The sequence below is a fragment of the Trichosurus vulpecula genome, chromosome 3 (genome assembly GCF_011100635.1).
Source record: "Trichosurus vulpecula isolate mTriVul1 chromosome 3, mTriVul1.pri, whole genome shotgun sequence".
Lineage (NCBI taxonomy): Eukaryota > Metazoa > Chordata > Mammalia > Diprotodontia > Phalangeridae > Trichosurus > Trichosurus vulpecula.
Genome location: NC_050575.1, coordinates 251232430 through 251244048, shown reverse-complemented (window position 1 = coordinate 251244048; position 11619 = coordinate 251232430). Strand labels below are relative to the sequence as shown.

The 11619-nt window shown below is 38.1% G+C and overlaps 1 pseudogene; it reads left to right on the top strand.

Annotated features, from left to right (window-relative positions):
• The first annotated feature begins 861 nt into the window (after positions 1-861).
• LOC118842445 lies at positions 862-10455 on the top strand (annotated as a pseudogene).
• The last annotated feature ends 1164 nt before the right edge of the window (positions 10456-11619 follow it).

The window sequence follows — 11619 nt, the reverse complement described above, 5'->3', positions numbered from 1 at the left end:
ACCAACATTCCCCTCCCTGTCTGAAGTTCTACGTGAAGCCACTGAAACAAATGTGTCAGCCAAAATACGATATTTGGGGACACAGCAAGTGAAAATAAGAAAAAAAATATGAGGAAGAAAATGTTTTGGGAGATAATGGATTCTTTTATTTTCAATATGTCCATGAATCCATTATCTTTCTGATACAGGTATTTCTCCTTACCCCCCAAATGTTCAGATTTCACACCTTCTCCTCCTATATGCCATGTCCATGTAGTCTCACAAATCTTCCTCTTCTCCTAACTTTTGCCAGATATATTGAAATTAACTGTATATCAATGAACCATGAAGGATTCTGTAATGACAATCCCTCCCTCTTGCTAAATGACCTCTTCAGCTATTTAACTGGACACATGTTTTTAATATTAATAAATACTATTGCATCTAAGAATTGGGGTAGTCATTGCTCTACCTTCTCCACTAAGGTGCCCGTCTACTAGTTTTAGTCCTTGGGGAGCCTGACCACCTAGAAGAGATGTCACACAACTCTCTCACTCTTCAGCACCCCTACTAAAGTATCCTGGGGACATGCTCAGTGTCGTAGAAGAGTACTCAATGTGCAATATGAATTAGGTATGATATAGGTACTCATTTCCCTTCCTCAGGAAGAAATGCTAAATATAGGATATTCACAAATGTCTATTTGCCAGAAGCAAGCTAACAAGTGGCAGTAATGCTAAGGACTGTTATACTCTGCCAGGAATTTGATGAGTAAACCCTTTAACTATGGAGATGTTTGCAGCCTTTTGGATAAGGCCATGTGCTTTTCCTTTTGGCTCTTCACTGTTATGCTAGATGTCTATCTATGTCCTCTGAGTAGCCATGCTAGGGCATGAAGTCCTTATCCTGTTAGTACTCATCTCCAACAGTGATCGAGAGGTTGATGAAGACCCCTTCTACTTGCTGCCGCTGAGGAAGCAGCCAGGGACTTTTTTATCTCCAGTATGTCCAAGTGTTAGATCACACATGTAATCATAATGGAACTGGAAGGTCAACTTGGGGCATGCCTTCTTTAAATTCCCATTTAATGAATGAAAAAATAAATAGTTATTATGTGCTAAGCACTGTGCTAAGTGTTAGGGATATAAATATAAGCAAAAGAGACAGTTCCTGACCCCAAAGAGCTTAAATTCTAGTTGGGAAAAATAACACACATAGGGGAATTCAAGTTGGAAAGCAGGGGGAGGCGGAAGGATGATTTGAAGACAACCGGGAAGTAAAACATTGTGTAGTTACCCAGTACTGGGCAAAATAAGGTGAAATGTCACCGATAATCACAGCACAGGTTTCCAGAAAAGGGACTCTAATTTCCTGTTAGAGGACTGGGAGGGGCACAGTACAGGAGCTATGGAAATGGCTAGGAACTGCAGAGCTGCCCTGCTACCAGACAAGTGAAGTAAAAGCTGATGATCTCCGAGGTGGGAGTCCAAATTCCTGTGGGAAGTTGGGCCATAATTTGCAGTTGGGCATAATTTGGAGAGAGCCATGAAGCTTTATTCATCTGATGGTACTCTTTACATAAGTTCTTCCAAGCAATTATTCTTTGAACTTATATTGCAGCCCACTTACCTCACCAATTACCTTTTGTGTGACCCACATCTTTAATGACTGTTTTTAGACTATAGTCTCCACTATGGCATCACAGAAAGAAAAAAAAATTGGCCATTATTTCAGAGAAAATCCTGAGGTTATTAAAAGCATTTCAAAATTTTCCAAAAGTCAACCAGCTCATCCTCCACCTCCACCCTTCAATTCTAAACTTTGGTGGTTGTTCATGCCCATTGTTTGTTTAAGGTATGTGTACTGATGGGCCAACCATATGAATTCTCTTCCAGCTGTATGTAATATATAATCCAGACAATAGGCATTCATCATGCAGTTGTTTTTTCCTCTTTGAATAACTGGGCTGAACCTGTGACTCTTTTCAGGGATTACATATCTCATTTAGAAGTCACAGCAGCGTTCCAGGGCTTGATCAAATTAACACCACATCTTCTGTAAACAGTGGTTTCTAGGGGAGCTTGCTATTTCGATGGAATCCATCTTCCATTAGACATTCTCTTTGACAGCAATAAACATGTTTGGCAAGCATATGTCTCCCTAATTTATTCTTCACTTGCTATCAATAATCAAAAGGCCATGAAACAGTTTGCTCTATTATTATAAAACCATACCCATGTAATTTTGACATATGTATGAAAGATATTTATTAGAAATAGAAACTGTAAAATGGCATTTTATACTACCATATCAAATAAAAAAATAATAAGCGCAGTGGATATTGTGTTCTCTACACTTTTCATGCAACTCTGACCATAAAGATATAGACTGCTATAGGAAATAATTCTAATCAGTGCAATGTTCTACACTGGGAAGAATTTTTCTAGTTATTGTCCTATAACTAGAGTTTTGTCCTCTCTAGATTTGATAAATATGTCGTTTATACAGTGATCTTAATCACTGGCACTGTTCAATTGATAAAACTAAAATGTCGAGGTGACAGCCAGGTTTTAGCTATATAGCTAAGCTATAGCTAACTAGAATAACATTACTTCTCTGTAGCTATCCAGGTCAGCACTGACATACAGACAGAATCTCTGTTGTAGTATACTGTGAAAATACACTAAAGGTAACTCACTGAAATAATTTCATTCAAAAACACTTATTAATATGTGCAACACAGTACTAGGTACTTATGCTGAAAATATCAAAATTGCACAATGCCCTCCTTCAAATGGATATCCTAGTTTGGGAAAAGCTAGTAGGGAATACAGCCTTGTACCCTTTCTTCAGTGTTTGCTATCAATCTATATGTTTATGTCTGAGGCTGTTTTGTGGTATCTGAATGGACAAGTGCAATAAAGATCATCTGTAGTTGACACATGAGATATTTGTGTGTATGAGCCTCCGTGTAAAGTCAGTTGTATTCAAGTCCCAACAGCTGACACTTGCAAGAGGATTGGACTTAAAGGGTAGAGTTAGGAGCAATGTGTGGAAATTACAAAAAGGCCAAGAAAAGGTTGAAAGCATATTTTTTTTTCCAGTAGAGATCCTGGCAAAGTGCTCTGGAATAATATGAAGAGAGAAGCTTCTGCCAGGGGGAGGGAATCAGGAAAGAATTCTTAATTAAGGGTCTCAGGGAATATCTGATTAAGAATGAGCACATTCAGGGAAAATGGTAGAGTAGATCAGAAATTTTCAGGCTCTCCAGATTTTCTTCACAATCAAACAAAACATTGCCCCAAAATGAATACAGAAAAAATAAATGGGTAAAGCAGTTGTCATCCTAAGACAACTTGAGACGACCCCAGCAAACAGCACATCCAGGACCTGAGGTTTGGCCTGAATAAAGTGCAAACACCTCTGGGCCAACCACATTGAATCAATCAATGGGAGGCCCAAAGGTGAGTGGAGGGGAGAAGCCAACTAGGCCTCAAAAACTTTCACCTCACAAACTTTCAACTCAAGGCCTCATAAACTTTCACCTCAAGAAATCTCACCTCACAAACTTTCATCTAACAAACAGCTGGGGATCAGACCATCGAGTGGGGGAAGATCAATGGACCCTTCCCCGCTCTGACCAGGCATGATTCTGGGTGGCAGCTGTGGGTAAGAAATAAATAGCATATTCTTGGTGAGTAGAGCATCAAAGGAAGCAAGAACATTTTTGAGTCAGCATAACTAAAGGCCCCAACTGTGGCTTAGGTGAAGAGAAGGTTGAGGTTGAGCCCCGGACAAAATTCAGAAAATAACAGTAAGAAGGACCTGAGGTCTGGGGCACCATTACCCACAACTCAGGATTAAAACCTGATTATAATAATAAGCTTCTAAAAATAAAATAAGACAAAATAATAAGAATGAGCAAGGAAAGGAGAAAGAACCTGACCATAGATATTACTTTGGTATAAAAGAAGATCTGAGTTGATATTCAGAAGAAGGTAGTGAGGCTTCAAAAAGCCATTCCTACCCCATAAGAATAATGTCAAATGGTCACAAACCCAAAAAGAGCATTTGGAAGAAATTTAAAAGAACTTCAAAAATCAAATCAGAAAGATTGAGGGAAAATTAGGGGGGAAAAATTAAAGCTGTGACAGAAAATAATGGAAAGAAAATTAACCAATTGGAAAAAAGAGGTCCAAAATGTTAAGGAAAAAAATAACTCCTTGAAAACTAGAATTGGGCCAGAGGAATTGAATGACCTAATGACACTGCAAGACATCAAACAATAATAAAACTAGAAAAATATAAGACAATATGAAACATCTCATTAGAAAATCAATTGTTCTGGAAAACAAATCAAGAAAAGACAGGATAAGAATTGTCATTACCTGAAAGTTATGATCAACAAAAGAATTTTGATGCAATATTACAAGAAATATTGAGGAAAATTGCTCTGAAGTTCAAGAACATGTGGACAAAGTAGAAATAAAAAAATAATCTACCATTCACTAACTGAAAGAGATCCCAGAAGGAAAATTTAAAGGAATATCATAGCCAAGTTCCAAAGCTCCCAGATTGAGGAGAAAATATTGCAGGCCATAAGAAAAAAAAAAAAACCATTTAAATACTACAGAGATACAATCAGGATTTTACAAGACCTAGCAGCTTCTACACTAAAGGACTGTAGATCTTGGAACATTATATTTCTAGGAGCAAAAAAGCTGGGGTTGGAGCAGCTAGGTGGCTCAGTGAATAGAGCACTGGACCTGGTATCAGGAGGACTGGAGTTCAAGTCCGGCCTCAGACACTTGACACTAACTAGCTGTGTGACCTTGGGCAAGTCACTTAACCCCAATTGCCTTGCCTTGTCCCCTCAAAAAAAAAAAACAAAAAAAGCTGGGGTTGTGACCAAGAATGACTTACCCAGCAAAGTTAGGTATAATCCTGCATTTAAAACAAATCAAAACAAAACAAAAAAAATGGACATTTAATAAACTGAGTTTCAGGCATTTGTGACAAAAAGACCAGAATTAAATGGAAACTTCAGTATATAAGATACTGAAGAGGTATAAGGAAAACATTAAAGACTAATTATAAGGGACTCATTAAGATCAAACTCTTTACTTCTTATATATGAAAATGTTATCGGTATCCTTAAGACTGTCATCATTATTCAGGTAGTTTGACAGAAAGGTTGGGGTTGAGTTGAATGTGATGGGGTGATTTCAAAAGACAAAAACGGAAAGGAAAAGGTAAAAAGGAGCAATTATCTCACTGAAATGGTGTGTGAAAGGAAGAACTGATACAGAGGAAGCAGGTGGGGTGGAGGGCTGGTAGTGCTAGAACCTTAATCTCACCTGATTTGAGATAAAGAGGCAATAACACATACATCTAAAAGGTTATAAAAGTCTTCCGAACATATAAAGTAATAAGAGTACTAGGGGACAGAATAGGAAAGGGACTTTTAGAAGGGTATGTAGATTAAGATTTAGCAGGGTAAGGGTAGAAGATAAGGGAGGAACACTTACAGGGTTGGGTAGAATAAGGAAAAGGGAGGTAAGGAGAGATGATAAGGTAACAATGGATAGGGTAAAAAGAGGCTGAGAAGGTCAACAGTGAGTAAAAATAGGATAGAGGGAAATTCACTAATGGAAATTATAACTTTGAATCTGAATGGGATGAACTCACTTACAAAACTGAAAGGATTAAAAATCAGAATCCAACAATATATTGTTCACAAGAAACACATTTAAGAATGAGACATACGCACAGAGTTAAAATAGAAAGTTGGAGTAGAATTTATTATTCTTTAGCTGATGAAAAAAAGGCAAGGGTAGCAGTCATGATCACAGACAAAGTGATGGCTAAAATAGATTTAATTAAAAGAGACATAAAGGGTAACTACATTTTACAAACACAGCTCACCCCACAACTGCTCCAAAAATATCTACTAAGAATGTAAGATCAACTACTTGCTATCGTTCAGTCTTTTCAGTCGTGTCCAACTCTTTGTGACCCCATTTGAGGTTTTCTTGGCAAAGATACTGGAGTGGTTTGTCATTTCCTTCTCCAGCTCATTTTACAGATGAGGAACTTGAGGTAAACAGGGATAAGGTGACTTACCTAGGGTCACACCCTATTAAGTGTCTGAGGCCAAATTTGAACTCGGAATGATGAGTCTCCCTGCTTCCAAGCCCACTGCTCTGCAGTAGCTTATCTTTTTAGCACAAGACCACTAATTTAACCTATAGACAACTGAACTTGGCAAAAACTATAGAACAGAGATAGACACAAGAACATCACAAACTTGGAAGGCAGAGTTCCCAACAAGATCAGCAGTATGGGGCAGTCCAGAGCTCATCCTGGACTCAGCTTTGGGCTCAGGTCAGTGGCACAGGAGTCTCTCAAAGGGACCAGAATCTCAGACTCAGCTATTACAGATCACAGCTAGGTAAACAAAAGCAGTTTCCCAGAAGTCTTCACAGATTCCACCCTGGGTAGAATATGGAGCTATTGCTGGGCCCAGAACAATATGATGCAAACAGCCCCCCAAAAGCACACTGAAGAACCAGCACCAGGTTCAAAACAGAATTAAGTAACAGAATTAAGTTAGAAATATGATTGCTCTGAACCTCCTGAGCCTGCCAGATAGCTGACAGTGGCTGGGGCCAACCACTATTTATTGAATCACCAACAAAAGGGAAATTTGCAGCTGTAGTACCTCTATCCAATTGGTGGACTGTAGCCTGGGAAGTGCCAGACAGAAATGATCAGACCATACATTGACTTAATTGCATATGGTCCATTGAAACTTAAATTTCCTTAGCTGAAGTCATCCCTGTGATCACTGAAGGCCAACAATCAATATCCAAACAATACACAAGTCGGAATCTATACAAGAGAAGCCAGAATTATACAAGGCCACAACAGGTGCACAGAGCCTGAAGAGTGAGGGGAAAGAAAAAAAAAACTGTTATGATGCCAGGGACACCCACGACAGAAACCTAGAGAAGGAGAAGGGCTGTAAAACACAAACAATACCTCAAATCAAAGCACAACATGAAAACAAGATTTTAAAATTACAAGAAGAAATGAAGCAAGAGCTTTAAAAAAAGCTTAAAATGTTTTTAATGAAATAATGGCAGTACAGGAAATGATTTGAAAAGAAACAAGAGTTCTGAATGCCCCTTTAGGAAAGATAATTAACAGCTTAGCACAAGAGGTACAATCTTGCACAAATAACAGTAAGTTGCTGAAAATCAGAATAAAACAAACATGTTAATAACTTGTTAACTCCATGGACGGGGAGAGAGTGGAGGAGGAAAAGGAAGAAAACAGGAGAAACTGGAGAAGGAGGAGGAAGAGGAGAATAGCAATAACCACAACGTAAGGTAATATAAGAATCATAAGATTATCTGAGAGTGCTGGCAAATACCTGTCCCTGCTGAAGGAGAGCCTGATTTGTTTGTATTTGAGAGGTATGAGTCATAGTAGGGAGAAAGCTGATTGGATGTTTTCACTAAGTTCAACATTAATATGGTGAGCCCCTAGGAGAAGAGGGCTACAAGTTGCCTAAGGAGGGGAAAACTAGATCAGGTCAGAAAACTGAGCAGGTCAAAGCTTCTGTGCTGATCAAAATTGTGGTTGGGTTCATGAGTGGCTACTGCATTTCCAGCTTTAGTGAAACAGAGATACTCAGATTAAAAAAGAAATCATTGGACTATGTGAAATCCATGATGAAAAAACAAAGAGCCTGCATATCATATTTCAAGAATTGATCATATATGAGCCAACTACGTGATGTAGTGAGTAGAGCACGGCCCTGGAGTCAGGAAGACTTGAGTTCAAATCCGGCCTCAGATACTTGACACACTTACTAGCTGTGTGACCTTGGGCAAGTCACTTAACCCCAACTGCCCTGCCTTCCCCCCTCCAAAAAAAGAAAGAATTGATCATATATTGCCCAGATATATTACAAGAGGGAAAAAATGAAAATGGAAAAAATTCAGCAATCAATTCCTGAAAGAAATCTCATAATGAAAACTCTAAGGACTCCAATAGCCAAAATCCAGAGCTTGCAGGTCAAATTAAAAATAATTCAAATAGAAAGAAGAAAGAGTTCAGGTACTGAGGAACCACAATCAAGATCACACAAGATTTAATGCTTACCACCATATACAGTTTGACAGCATGGTACATAACATTCTAGGAGGCACAGGATATATAATTGCAACCAAGAATAATTTATCCAGAAAAATGGAGCAAATCCTACAGGGGAAAAATGGAATTTTAATGAAACAGAGTACTTGCAAGGATATCTGATGAAAAGACTAGAGTTGAATAGAAATGCTAAAATATGAACACTGGAGTAAAAATAACCATACAATCATAAATATAAGTGACCAATTGGGAAACATTTTATAGGTATGAAGTCTTTCCATTCTAATGGGGAGAAGAAGAAATTATATAAGCATCCCCTTTGAATCATATTGTCATTGGAAGTAATAGAGGGAGGCAATTAGGATGGAAGATCTTAGAGTAATTTTTCTTATGTTTTGATGTTCTTAAAAAAATAAGAAAGGGAAAAGAATAAAAGGATACACTAGGGAAGGAACAGAGAGAAATAAGATTGGAGGGATTAAAAGTTTTCATGCGAGGTAAAGAGGAGGGTAGAAAAGTGTAATCACTTTGCATCAAGCATAAAAAAATTGGGACTGAGCACACTCCTGTTCATGCCCTCTTTTTTCTAAGTAAAATGCAGTCCAGAAAGGATATAGAAAAAAAAGTGAGACTAAGATGCAGAGAAAATACAATTAATGATAACTCATTATGAATAGCATGATTTCATTCATAAAATATAAAAGGAGATTAGTATGTATTTAAAAACAGAATCCAGTAATTCCCCCTCCCCAACCCCCCAGGAAAAAGAAATAATGAGCTAGATTAAATTCAATAATGTTTCAGCTGAACCAGAAAAAGCAGAGATAGCAATCATAATCTAAGACAAGGGAACAATAGCAACAAAATACTTGATTAAAAGAGATAAAGGAAGAAAGAATATTTTGCTGAAAGTACTATAGATAATAAATTTATCCCAGTACATAAAAGGCACCCACCAAATGGCATAGCATCTAAATACTGAAAGGAAATACTAAACGAATTGCAGGGGAAAATAAATAATAAAACCCTAGTAGTATATATGTGATTACAGTGGGGAGAGAAGAGAAGGGAATTATTATACATGATTCAGTGCTAGAAAATTTAACCAAAAATAAATGAGAAAGAAGTTAAAGACATGAAAGATTTTTAGAAAAGCTAGACATAATAATATTCCGGTGGTCATTGAATGATTATAGAAAGGGGTATGCATATACCCCAGCTGTGTATGCCACCTTTACAAAATATGACCATGTATTAGGACATAAAAATATGAAAATGCAGAAAAATAATAAAAATTTAATATATCTTTTACTAAGCACACTGCAATAAATTTTATACAATAAAATTATACTGAAGAATGATTAAAATAACTGGAGATTAATAATCTACTGAAACAACTAGTGGCCCAAATAAAATTATAGAAATTAAAAGTAATATCATTAAGAATAAAGTAAAAAAAAGTACAACATAACACAATTTTAGGATGCAGGAAAAACATTCCTTAAGGAAAAGTATACCTCTACAATGCTTTCGTCAACAAATGTAAGAAAGAACAATTCAACAAACTGTACATGATAGAGACAAACAAAAGATACCAGAAAGCCAATAAATTAAATTCAATTAAACATCAAAACATATATTTTTAAAATAAAAGAAGACATTAAAAATAAAATAAACACTGAATAAATAGGAGCTTGGGGAGGGGGGATAGCAAAGATAAAGTTAGCTCATTTGATTTTTTATAAAGCAGAAAATTAAATTACCAGTATTAAAAATGAAAGGGGCGGGACAGCGGGCCGCCCTGGTGGTTTCATGAGGCCTCCCGGGTAGAGCGCCTGGACCTGGCAGGGCAGAGCACAAGGAAGGGAGGGGCGGGGGCGTGCGCCATGGAGGAATTTCAGCCTTCCTGTGAAAGAAGCAGTAGACATCATGGTGAAGGGGCTGGAGCTAGAAAACATTTGCAAGAGGCAAGCTACCATGTTCCTGTAAAGGCCAGCGGCATAAGGAGACCTACGCCACCATACAGCAGGTTCATCGTTGCATTGAGCGCTGCGATGCACCCTTGGCTCAGACTCAGGAGCTTGTGACCAGAGAAATGGAGAAATTAAATTCCAGGATGGCCTGGTTCGATACACCATGCATTACAATGACAAAGAGAAAGATTTGATGGATACCGGGAGCAAGGAGAGGCAGGTGAAGAGGCATCTAGAGTCCTGTGTGACCAAATGTTTTGATGGCATGTACCTCATCTCCACTATAACAAAGAAATTGAAGAATTCCCTATCTTCTGTTGCAAAACAGAATCATTGTAAGTAGTCATCCAGGGTGAGATGATGGGTCTACTTGTAAAAAATGTACAGAAATTTTTACCTTTCAGTGAAATTTAAAAATGAAGAAATTGAGGCTGGTAGCAAGTTTAAGAATACCTTGATGGGAATTTGGCATCTGCCTCTGGACTCTGTTTTAGCCCATAAGTGAAGAAATGGAAGAAACTGGTGCTCAGATTGGGATCGGAACTGGTGTGTGGGGCTAATAGTATGCAGATCCATCCTTTCTATGAAGATGACCTCTATTTTATCTATTAGAGCCCTTCATGGATGTCAGCAGGTTCAGAGGTAGTCCATTCCTGGAAGCTGAAATAACCCTTTGGGTTAATAGGTAATAGCAGCTCTCCTCCCAAACCTACCTGTCTGCTGATGTGATTCCTTCAGGTATCTGCCCACTCTGGTTTGGTACCAATTTCATGTCCACCTGATTGAACTAGAAAGCAGCAGCCATGAGCTCACCACTGACTGGAAAAGAGAAACACAGTTGTGCTTTTCTACCCAGTAAAAAAGCCTGGGGTGCAGAGGGAGAGTCTAGGCTAGGGAGAGCAGATTATTTAGATTAGAGTTCTGAGTAGCTCCCTGGTGATCTTTCCGTTGATGAGGACAGTGTTCAAGTCAGCTTTTTTTAATCATATTTTTTATTAAATTTTTCTCATTTTATTATTTAATATTTTTAGTTTTCAACATTGATTTACGCAAGATTTTGAACTACGAATTTTCTTCCCATTTCTACCCTCCAACCCACTCCAAGATGGCACATATTCTGATGCCCTATTCCCCAGTCAGCCCTCCCTTCTGTCACCCCACTCTCCCCCATCCCCTTTTCCCTTACTTTTTTGTAGGGCATGGTAGATTTCTATACCCATTGCCTATATATCTTATTTCCCAGTTGAATGCAAAAACAACATTTTTTTGAGCATCTGCTTTTAGAACTTTGCGTTCCAAATTCTCTCACCTCTTCCCTCCCCACCCACCCTCCTTAAGAAGGCAAGTAATTCAACATAGGCCACACATGTACCATTATGCATAACACTCCCATAAATAGTCATGTTGTGAAAAACTAACTATATTTCCCTCTATCCTCTCCTGTCCCCCTTTATTCACTTTTCTCCCTTGACCCTTTTCAAAAGTGTTTGCTTTTGATTACCTCCTC